The 12,398-nt window shown below is 37.4% G+C and overlaps 2 protein-coding genes, 1 pseudogene and 1 gene segment (V, D, J or C); all 4 read right to left on the bottom strand.

Moving 5' to 3' along the window:
• LOC121464736 overlaps nt 1-12,398 on the bottom strand; it is a 994,671-nt gene that overhangs the window by 249,435 nt on the left and 732,838 nt on the right.
• The window catches only part of LOC121464737 (immunoglobulin lambda-1 light chain-like), an 840,936-nt gene that overhangs the window by 245,966 nt on the left and 582,572 nt on the right, over nt 1-12,398 (bottom strand). The window lies entirely within an intron of this gene.
• Nucleotides 1-12,398, bottom strand: part of LOC121464628 (zinc finger protein 345-like) — a 218,511-nt gene that overhangs the window by 165,545 nt on the left and 40,568 nt on the right. The gene's annotated exons all lie outside the window — the stretch shown is intronic.
• Nucleotides 5,385-5,771, bottom strand: LOC121464629 (annotated as a pseudogene).

Below are 12,398 nucleotides of genomic sequence, written 5' to 3'. Positions count from 1 at the left end.
GTCATAACTGTGAGCACCATACTTTCCCAAGGCTTTGACTACTAAGCATTTCTGATCAAGGACAGACTGAGTTACCTCCTCTGAGGCTGACTTTTACATCTTCTCTTTAGTTTTCTTCTCCCCAGTAAGAGCACTACTCGGTAGACCAGTGTCTTTACCCTATAGCTTATGATCCCCACAAGACAGATGTCATATATCAGATTTGCTATTGTTTAAATATTATATTATGATAAAAAACAGTAGAAAAATTACAGTTATGAAATAGCAATGAAAAATTTTATGGTTTGTGTCACCACCAAATTAGAAACTGTACTAAGGAGTCAGCACATTAGCAAATTTGAGAATCAAAGTTGTAGACCTTAATTTATAGGGATGTCTTTATTCAGGGCCTTTTCCTACTTATACTGAGGACAGAGAAATTTACTCCATGATCCCCTTCTCAGAATGCTCAAGAATCCAGACTTATTCTGTCTACTTCGTTCTTCAGCAGATTGACCCATAGAGACACACTGATGAATATACTAGTATCTAGAATGATTAATATTATACTGCATGAATCTCTTGATGCATTATAAATAAAAAATTAAAAATAACATGGCAATACAAAACAAAATTATAAAGAAACAAATTGGAGGAAGAACACAGTGAGACTGTATTTGTACTTAGGTAAGGATTACAGAATATTGATAAAGAATGTCTGTGATGTTGTCAAAAATACACTCATTGACACCTGCCTACTACTTATGTGATAAAAAAATATATATTTAACTGACAGATCTTTATAAGGATAGATGATCACAAAAGGGAACAGCTCGAAATTGAAGGCAAGAATTAATAAATCATGATAGAAAAAATGATGAATCATGGTTAGTCATTGGAGAGGTTCAGCAGAAGTAAGAGGAATGTCAGGATTATGTGTGTTTGCTCAGTTAAGTTTTAACTTATGCATGATTAAAGGAACTATCTATTTAGGTTGACTTTGTCAAACCACCAATATACCAGGCTAAGGGAATACGCAGGAGAGGAGTTGTGTGGAAAGAGCTTAAGAGTCAGATACAATGGATGCCTCCAAGGAGACAGCATCTTCCAGATACAAGACTGATTCAAATGTGAAGTCATAGAAACTATGAAAGCAAGCATGTAAGACCAGCATAGGTTCAAATCAGACAAATAGCCAACACCAAGAAATAGAAGCAATCAGATAGTCATAACCTTAGCCAGAATTTATTTGCAATAGATAACACGGGAAAGTGAAAATCAGTTATCTCCAGTGGAGTGTTACTGAAGTATAACATACCCTACAGGGCAGGCCTCATAGCAAGGGGTAGTTCGTCAATAGTAAACAGACTCTATAGTTTGTTTGTGTGTGTGCACTTTTTGTTTTTCTGTAGTCTGATTAATTTCCCCATTTCACCATATCTATTTTGTTTTTATTTTTCTGTTGTTGATGCTTTATTTTTGTGTGGGGGATCTGTTTTGTTTTGTTTGAAAGAGAAAGAAAATGTACTTGGGTGGGCAGAGAGCTGGAAGGATCTGGGAGGATCTAGGGGAAGGGAAAGTATATGATTAAAATATATTGTGTGAAAAGAATTTTAAAAGAGAATCTGAAGATGAAATATTAACTGACAAATGACAAAAACAATAGAAATAAAGAAATAGAAAGGAAGAAAGAAAAAGAGAGAAAAGAAAGAAAGAAAGAAAGAAAGAAAAGAGGGAGGGAGAGAGGAAGGGAGGGAGAGAGAGAGAGAAACAAAGGAAAAAAAGAAAGAACTTAGGGTTCTAATTATCCCTGGTTGAAAACATGTGCAGAACTATAGACATTGTATTCCACTCAGAACCTACTCAGAACAAACACATGGCTCTGGTGTGAGATGTCCTTCTGTATATGTGTTTCATTTAATGGTGTGGGGAGTTCCTCTGTATATGTGTTTCATTTAATGGTGTGGGGAGTTCCTCTGTATATGTGTTTCATTTAATGGTGTGGGGAGTCCTTCTGTATATGTGTTATATTCAATGGTATAGGAGGGCCTTCTGTATATGTGTTTTTATTTGATAAATGAATAAAGAAGCTTCTTGGGCCTATAAATGGCAAAATAGAGTAAGGATGGAATTCAAAGTAGAGATAGAGGAGAAAGAAGGCAGAGCTAGAGAGATGTCATGTGGCTGCCAAAGAATTCAGATGCCTCAGAACCTTACTAGTAAAATAAGAGCCTTGAAGTGATAATATTAAGAGTTAGCTAAACATATGCCTAAGCAAGTGGTAGAGAAGTATTGCAATTAATACAGTTTTTGTGTGATATTTCAGGTTAGGGTGGCTGAGAATGAACAATCAGCCTCTGCCTTCATGGCTCAATATGTGAGAATGCTTGTCAAGTCTCACAATAGGAGTTGATTCCTGAAACTACCATTGTGGAAGGAATGAGTCAAATTACACAAGATGTTCTGTAGGTGTCACACTCATGGTGTGGTATATTCTCTCTCTCTCTCTCTCTCTCTCTCTCTCTCTCTCTCTCTCACACACACACACACACACACACACACACACACCTTCAATCATTAAATAAATATGTAAGTAACTAATTAATAGATAATTTAAAATCTCATGGATCTTTCATGACTATTTTGCTATTTTTCCCACCTGTGGTTTTCAGTTTATATTAGGCATTTCTTTGATATTATTGACATTTAAATATTGATATGAGTTACTTGGGAAAGAGGACTTCACAAGTAAAGGATGGCAGAACCCAATTCAGACCTACAGATACATGGGGTTCATGTACATTTTGAGATTTAACAAGTATTGAATTAACACAAGCTACAAACTATTGTGATTCGGGTTATGGACTTTTCCTTTTTCTTCTATTTATTGTTTCTAGTACCATGTATAACAAAAGAATACCCTGACTTTCAGTCTGTGCCTTAAATGACAGGATTAACTTTCTTAAGGTTTCCTATTAAAAGTGACAGAAATTTCCTTCACTGTCATAGAGTTCATCGAGTGTTCAAAATTGAGTTTCTAATAACAAAGTAATACTTGTGTGATCACATATTCACAGGTGGATGCTATTGAAGAAAACACATCTACTAGAAGCTGCATTACTGTGTTCTTGTTTACAGTACTAAAATATTGAAAGAGGAGAGATATATTTATGATTTAAGACTGAAAGTTGTTTAACCTTAGAGTTTATTTGCAGTCATAAAGCAAGAAATATGAGCCAATGTGTCAATATGTTTAGGAATAAAATGTGAGGGAAGAAGAAAGAAAGGTGCACAAATTCAAAAATACTTTACAAATTATTGCCTAGCTTGTTAGTTCCTGGAAAAGGAAGCAACAACATACCAACCTATAAAAAGAAGGTTAATACAAGTGACTTGTGTTATCACATACTGATTCTGGAGGACAGATTTGCAAAACCGACTCATCTAAATTGTTCACCTGGTCTTGATTCAATTTTGGTATATGGAATCTATCTAAAAGAAAATGCCTGTTTTTTCATATTTCCCAATTTTTTTTTTGAAGTACAGGCTTTTGTATTAACACCTAATGCTTCTCTGAATTTCCTTAGTGTCTGTTGTTATGTCCCCCTTTTCATTTCTGATTTTGTTAATTTGTATGTGCTCTCTCCACCTTTTGATTAGTTTGGATAAGGGTTTGTCATTGACTTTCTTAAAGAACCAGCTCTTTGTTTTGTTGAGTCTTTGTATTGTTTTCTGTGTTTCTATTTTGTTGATTTCAGCCCTCAGTTTGATTATTTCCAGTCTTCTACTCCTCCTGGGTGAGTCTGGTTTTTTTTTTTTTTCTAGAGCTTTCAGGTGTGCTGTTAAGTCGCTAATGTGAGCTTTCTCTGTTTTCTTTATGTGGGCACTTAGTGCTATGAACTTTCCCTAGCACTGCTCTCATAGTGTCCCAAATATTTGGATATGTTATGCCTTCATTTTATTTCAATTCTAGAAGATTTTAATCTCTTTATTTTTTTCTTGGCCCAGAGAAGGTTCAATAGTTGACTGTTTAGTTTCCATAAGTTTGTAGGCTTCCTTCGGATAGTATTGTTGTTAAATTCTAAGTTTACTCCATGGTGATCCAATCAGTCACTGGTGGTTACTTCCATTTTTTTTTTTGATCTGTGGATGTTTTCTTTGTTACTGAGTATGTAGCAATTTTAGAAAAAGTTCCATGAGATTCTGAGAAGAAGGTATATCCTTTTCTATCTGGGTGGAATTTTCTATAGATGTCTGTTGAGTTCATTTGATTCATTATATCTGTTAGTTCTCTTATTTCTCTGTTAATTTCTGTCTGGTTGACCTGTCCATTGGTGAGAGAGAAGTGTTGAAATCTTCTACTATTAGTGTGTGGGGTTTGATGTGCAATTTAAGTTTTAGTAATTTTTTTTTTTTTACATATGTGGGTGCTCTTGTTTTAGGGGCATAGATGTTCAGGATTGAGACTGCATCTTGATGAATTGTTTCTGTTATGATTATAAAATGTCCTTTTACATCTTGTCCCACTGATTTTAGTTTGAAAACAATTTTGTTAGATATTAGAATAGCCACACACGCTTGTTTCTTAGGTCTGTTTGATTGGAAAACCTTCCTTTTCCCAACCCTTTACTCTGAGATAGTGTTTGTTTTTGAGGTTGAGGTATATTTCTTGTAAACAGCAAAAAGCTGGATGCTGTTTTCATATCCATTCTCTTACCTTGTGTCTTTTTTAGGTGAATTGAGTTCATTGATATTAATCTATATTAATGAGCATTGATTGTTAACTCCAGTTATTTTTTGGTGGTATGGTTTGTGTGTTTCCATTCATTGGGTCATTTTAGTGGAGGGTTATCATATGTCTGTGTTTGTGGGTATCATTATCTTTTTTGGGTTGAGGCTTTCCTTCTACTACTTTCTGTAAGGCTGGGTTTGTGTATATGTATTGTTTAAATCTGTTTTGTCATGGAATATCTTGTTTTCTCCATTGATGGTGAAAGAAAACTTTGCTGTGTATAGTAGTCAGGTCTCTTAGTGTCTACAGCAAATCTATCCAAGACCTTCTGTGTTTTATAGTTTCCATTGAGAAATCAGGTGTAATTCTAATAGGTTTATCTTTATATGTTACTTGACCATTTTCCTTTGCAGCTCTTAATATTCTTTCTTTATTCTGTATGTTTTGTGTTTTGATCATTATATGGCAATGGGATGTTTGTTATCTAGTCTATTTGGTATTCTGTAAGGTTCTAGTACCTTCATAGGAATATCCTTCTTTAGGTTGGCTAAGTTTTCTTCTATAGTTTTGTTGAATATATTTTCTGTGTCTTTGAGCTTGATTTCTTCTCCATCTTCTACCTCTATTCTTCTTTTTGAAGGCAGTTCTCCAACTTTATTTGAGATTCAGTAGGTTACTTCTCATCCACATTGACTGTCTGTAGATTTTTGAATGTGTTAACAGGCATGTAAGTTACCAACGTATAGAGTTTATTTGGTTAGTCCTCATCCTCATTACATTTTCTGGATAAACGTACCCAGATACAGTATGGAACATTTCTTCTTCCTTTTGCCCACATGGCTTTATTGAGCCTGGTATCAAGCTGCACATCAGGAGTCCCTATCTCCTTCATGGCAAATTTCCAGATTTGTTTGAGTGCCCTAGGGGCACGATTCTTGAAGCTCATGCCATGGATGTGCTTGTGAATGCTGATGGTGTATTCTTCGATCACCACCTCGTTGATGGCAGAAGAGCCCTTTTTCTTCTCGCCACCCTCCTTTGCAGGAGCCATTCTGCTGGGCCCAAGCTGGAAAGAACCTACCCCTATTATTCTTAGGCTTGGTCTCTTCAATGTGTCCCAAATTTCCTGAAAATTTTGTGTTAAGATTTGTTCGATTTATTTTTTTTGACCAATGAGTCCATTTCCTCTATAGAATCTTCAGCACCTGAAATTCTTATATCTCTTGTATTGAGATGGTTATACTTTTCTCTATCGTTCCTGTTCATTTACCCAGAATTCCCTCAGTTTCTGTTTTCTTTATTACCTTCATTTCAGTCTTCAAGTCTTGAACTGTTTCTTTCACCAGTTTGATTGTTTTTTTGCTGGTTTTGTTGGGTATCTTTGAGGGATTTATTAATTTATTCTAACTTTTTGTTTATCTTCTCTTCCATTTCTTTAAGGGAGTTTTTCATTTCCTCTTTAAAGGTCTCTATCATTTTCATAAAATCACACCATTCACAAGGGCTAAGATCTAAAACATCAATGATAGCTTATGCTGGAGAAAATTTGGATTAGGGGGAACACTCATTCATTGTTGGTGGGAATGCAAACTTTTGCAACCACTTTGGAAATCAGTATGGTGGTGTCTCAGAAAATTGGGAGTCAACCTAACTCAGGATCCAGCAGTACTACTCTTGAAAATATTCCCAAAAGATGCTCAATCATGCTACAAAAATATTTGTTCAACTATGTTCGTAGCAGCATTATTTTTAATAGCCAGAACTTGTAAACAACCTAGATGTCTTTCAAAAGAAGAATAGATAAAGAAGTGTGGTGCATCCACACATCAGAGTACTACTCAGCAGTAAAAAACAATGACATCTTGATTTTTGCATGCAAAAGGATGGAACTAGCAAACACCATCTTAAGTGAGATAACTCAGACCTAAAAATATGAATATAATATATACTTACTCATTAGTGGATACTAGCCTAAAACAAAGGACATTGAGCCTATAGTTCATGATCCTAGAGAAGCCAAATAATAAAGTGAACCCAAAGAAAAGCATATATAGTTCCATCTGGAAATTGGAAGCAGATAAGATTGCCTGACAAAATTTGGTAGCATGTGGGTGGGGGGGTAGAAGAAAGGGGAGAAGGGGAAGAGGACGAGAAAAGGGGAGATTTGGGGAGAGCATGAGGGAATGAGATAGTTGAGATGGAGAAAGGACAGATATGAGAGCATGGAAAGAGATATCTTGATTGAAGGAGCCATTTAGGGGTTAGCAAGAAACCTGGCTCTAGAAAAATTCCCAGGAATATACAAGGAAGACCTAAGCTAAGACCCTAAGCAATAGAGGTGAGTGTGCCTGAACTGGCCTTGCCCTGTAGTCAGACTGATGATTTACCTTAAATATCACCATAGAACCTTCTTTCAACAAGAGATGGAAACCAAGGCAGAGACCCACATAGGAGCACTGGTCTGAGCTCCCAAGGTCCAGTTGAAGAGTGGAAGAAGGGAGAATATGAGCAAGGAAGTCAAGACCATGAGGGGTTCATCCACTGAGACAATTTGCCTGAGCTAATGTGAGCTCACCAACTCCAACTGGACTGGGAGTGAATGAGTAAGGAATCAAACTAGTCCCTGTGAAAGTCATTGACAGTTGGGGCAGACTGAGGTGTCAATGATAATGACACTGGGATTTGTATCCACTGCATGTACTGGCTTTTATTATTCTGTTTTTTTAATTTATTTATTTATTAAAGATTTGTGTCTCTTCCCCGCCACCGCCTCCCATTTCCCTCCCCTTCCCCCAATTAAGTCCCCCCCTCCTCGGCCCGAAGAGCAATCAGGGGGAGAGCAGAGGGTGGGTAGAAGAGTGGGAGGGATATGGGAGGAGGTGAGGAAGTGGAAATTTTGAATGGTATCATTTATAAAGCTATAGAAATTTTAAAGATAATGGACATATATTAAATAAAATATAAATTAATTATATATGTAATATAGAGTATATTGATTATATTTTATATTAATTACATATAGCATAACATATTTTACATAGTAATTAATTATATTATATAATATATAAAATAGTATGCATTATTATATGTCATATGTTATATGTTATTTAATGTCATTATATATTAAAATATATAGCTTCATACTTTTAAAGCTATACAATGAATTTCATTTCCTTCAAATGAAAGATAATATAACAATAGTTGTAAAATAGGAATGAACTCTACTTTGATCTAGTAAAAAGAACTCACACAGAACATTGTGAAGACTGGAGATCTGTTGACTCTAATCTTACAAACAAATGCATAAGGGAGAAATAAAATACTTTACTTCTGGTTTTATGTTTTTATTCTCTATTTTGACAGTTGAGAAATATCTCCACTTTTTTATTCTAAATAAACACAAATGAAGGCAGATATTTCCCTTCACATTCTTCTCTGTGGAGTGTTAAATTTAGGATGAAACATTGCCTGCCCATGGAATCCCACTATCGCAGGACAGTTCTTACACTCAGGTTCAGGCAAATGTGCATTTGTTTTGCTTCTTCATCTGTGTCTCACTGTGCTGCGTACCTCTTTAGTGCAGCATGCTGTAGCCTTCAGCACTTTCTTCAGTCTAGTAACCCTAAAGCCCAGAACAAGACTATACTTAAGGTAAACACTGACAGGGAGTGTGAGTGCCTGTTAATTGTCAGGTGAATCAGAGACTAGAGGCTTGACCAGACTACTTCTGGAGCCAGTGGGAAAAAAGACAATAACTGCTAGAGACCCTCATTCCTCAGCATCACCACAGTTTGTGCAGGAGACCCTGAAAGAAATAGCTGTTAGGTTTAAGAATGAGGAAAGATTGAGAGAAGTCATTCCAAAAGCAGGCCTTATTAATCTCCATGTAACTTGATAGAGATGGAGGAAAGACAGAAAGGTGAAACAGGTGTCCAGGTCAGATGCTGCTGGTCTCTGGGGTTTTCAGGGTACTGGGGAAATGGTGACTTGCTGAAGTATGTGTCTTTTACTATCACCATCACCACTAAATTACATCGCTTCAGCCCTGGGCAAAATTCTACTCACAGAAGGGAGGGGCAGCTCTGAGGAAACATCTGCTGTGCTGTAACCTCTAATTCTGGGTGTGAACTTGGCCCAGGAGGTTAAATTCAAGTTCAGAGTTCACTCCAGTGCTTGTCAGTATCTGAGAAGTTCACAGTGCCCTCTGCTGGACTGTGGATACTTACTTCCAATATCTTCAGTAATAAGTTTTTATTACCCAATTATAGAGATTACTGAAAAAAAGTTTCAGATTTTTTTGCCTTTTTGATTTATTTTTATTATAAATTATGTGTGCGGGTGTAAACACAAACACACAGACTGCCCCCCCCCCCACACACAGACATACACAGAGGCCAGTACTGCTGGATTCCCAGGAGCTGAAATTAAAGGCAGTGATGAGCCACTCTACGTAAATGCAAAGGATGAACTTGAATCTACTGTAAGATCAGTATGTGCTCTTAACCACTGAACCTTCTCTTCAACCACCAAAAATAATTTAAAATTATGCAACTCTCCCAAATAATATTACTTAAAATTAGCTTGAACTCAGACTTGCTAGTCAACGAATGGATTATATTGTGTAAATATACTGTAACAGCATAGTGACAAATCTTTCCTTCATTCTGAATTGTATTTTTATAAAGACTAGAACTACTTTAACTGGGAATTCAATTACTTTGGTTATATCTTTTATTTAGCTATACTCTATTTTTTTTCTGAAATAGTTCATGGAAAAAAGTTACAAGTCCCCAACCGTTATTAAACCAATTAAAAGTACAGTAAGGTCTCTCAAATAGTTTTCTTCCTTGAAAGACAAAAGAGGGTAGCAGATTTAAAGACAGAAGGCTGAGTTCATGTTATGTTATAATAGGAGCTGCGGGGCTGTGTCCCAAGCACCGCGGCCGCCTGCTAACTTATGCCCCGAAATAATTATGTGGACACTGTATTCTTTTAAAGACTGCTTGGCCCATTTCTATCTAGCCTCTTCTAGGCTAACTCTCACATATTAATTTAGCCCATTTCTAATCATTTGTGTTGCACTGCTAGGTGCGCTTACAGGGAAGATTCTAGCCTACGTCCATCCTGGGTCGGAGCCTCATCACGTGTGTCCGGGAGAGCAGAGCATGGCGTCTCTGCTCCAGAGAGCAGAGCTGTCGAGTCTGAGCTCACGTCCTCTTCCTCCCAGCATTCTCTTCTGCTTACTCCTCCCACCTATGTTTTAACTTATCAGGGCCAAGCAGTTTCTTTATTGCTTAACCAATGAAATCAACAGATTGATATATGACACTCCCACATCAATGTTACACCTGTTGCAGGCTAGAAGGTGTTTGCCATGTAACCTTTGATCTTGCAAAACATCACACAGAACAATTCCTATAGAACTAGCAACCAGCTTCTACATATCAGGCCCTTTCTCAATAGTGACTTGGGTCAAGTTGGTGTTGCAGAATAGTTTATTAAAGAAAGTAAACTTTCATTTGTTAACAGGTTAACTCCCAGGTGGAAGAGGCGCAGGGATTGGGTACCAAAGTCAATCCTAATAAAAATGAGGGTTTATTGATGTAACTCTGTCCCTAACTTATGCATTTCTTTTTTTGGTTTTTTGAGACAGAGTTTCTCTGTAGCTTTGTTGCCTGTTCCAGGAACTAGCTCTTGTAGACCAGGCTGGCCTCAAACTCCCAGAGATCCACCTGCCTCTGCCTCCCAAGTGCTGGGATTAAAGGCCTGCGCCACCACCGCCCGGCTAACTTATGCATTTTAATTGGTAGTATCTCTATGAAATTAGCAATTGCAGAAATCTATATTATATACATAGATCAGCAAATTTGAAGACTTTTTAGATGGAGAACATCAGATTGCATATTACCTGAATCCCTCTCCACTCTTCCTATGCTATCTCTGGAAGGAGAATTTTAAAGGTACCAATGCATTACTTTCCTGTTATTCCTTCATGAGAGACAGTCATGACCTGCTTCCACATGAATTGCACATTTCATTCACATTCTTTCCTTATCCTGAAAATGAATACAGTGGAAGAAGCTGAAGCTCAGTAAAATGAAATATGTTCAATCTGCACAGACAAGCACAGTGGAAGACAGTCTCCATGAAATGCTTTACTAATGTCCCTTCTCTAAGGAGAATGTGTTCAATATCCCTTCGTGACACTCTGATCAGTGCAGTACATCAGCCTCAGACAAAACAGGGCAAAATGTTGCAGGCCTGATGAGAGTGTCCTGTAGAGTCTCAAATGAGCATCCAAAATCATGAAGAGGATTAGGCAGACCTTATCTGATCTCTAACTTATTTTCCCATCATTCCACAGACTAGAGGGTTCTCATAAGGCTGACAATAATTTGCAGACCCTCTCAAAGCCTGTCTTTCCTCCCCCAAAAATGACATAATTTGCATAGCAATGGATTCACATTTTGGGAGCCATGGACTGAGACTCCATACCATGCCTTACCCATAGTGGTGTAGTCTGACACTTCAAGGTAAAACAAATTTTTCCTTCCAGAAGTAATTTCATTTTTTCTTTATTTTATTCCATTCCAAAGGGGGATGTTTCCTCTTTCATTATTAAAAAAAAAAAACAAAAACAAAACCATTTTAAATTTTAAATACCAATCCTAGTCCCCATACCTTCCTCTCTTCTCATCTCCTCCAACTAATCTCCCACCACACCCTTCATTCACTCCTCAGAGAAGCTAATGTGCATTGCTTTGGAGAAGGTCTAAGGCCCTCCCTACTATATCTAGGCTGAGCAAGGTATCCATCCAAAGAGAATAGATTCCAAAAAACCAGTACAAGCAGTAAGGATAAATTCTGGTGCAACTGCCAGCAGCCCTGCAGTCTGTCCAGCCATACAAATGTCACACACATTCACAAGGACTAGTTTGGACCTATGCTGTTTATTTCACTGTCCAGCTGGAGTGGGTAAGCTCCCATTTGCTCAGGTAAACTGCTTCAGTGGGAGTCCCCATCATTGTTTTGAACTCTTTGCTCATATTCTCACTCCTCCCACTCTTCAACTGGACTTTGGGTGCTCAGTCTAGTTCTTCTACACAGGTCTCTGCCTCTGTTTCCATCAGTGGCTGGATAAAAGTTCTATGTTGACATTTAAGATATTCACCAATCGGACTACAGGGCAAGGGTCAGATTGGGCACTCCCTTCTTTATTGCTTAGAGTCTTAACTGGAGTCATTGTTGTGACTTCCTGGGAATTTCTATAGTGAGAGATTTTTGTTAGCCCCATAATGATTTCCTCAACTAAAATATCTCCTTCCTTACTCTCATCTCTGTCCTTCCTCCATCTCGACTATCCCATTCCTTCAAGTTCTCCCCCCTGCTAACCATCTCCCCTTATCTTCTCCTTCTGCCCTCCTTTTAACCCCTACCCACATGCTCCCAATTTTGTTAGGCAATCTTGTCTATTTTCCCCATTCTGGTGGATATATGTTTGTTTTTCTTAGGGTTCATCTTGTTACTTATCTTCTCTAGGATCATGAACTATAGGCTCAATATCCTTTGCTTTATAGCTAGTATCCACTTATGAGTGAGCTTATACCATGTTCATCTTTCTGAGTCTTAGTTAACTCACTGAGGATGTTTTTCTAGTTCCATCAATTTGCATGCAAATTTCAAGATG

This window comes from Microtus oregoni, unplaced genomic scaffold, assembly GCF_018167655.1.
Source record: "Microtus oregoni isolate MIOR12 unplaced genomic scaffold, Mior012 000029F_ref0000214, whole genome shotgun sequence".
Classification (NCBI taxonomy): Eukaryota; Metazoa; Chordata; class Mammalia; order Rodentia; family Cricetidae; genus Microtus; species Microtus oregoni.
The sequence above is the reverse complement of the archived record's forward strand: the minus strand, read 5'-3'. Positions and strand labels throughout refer to the sequence as shown.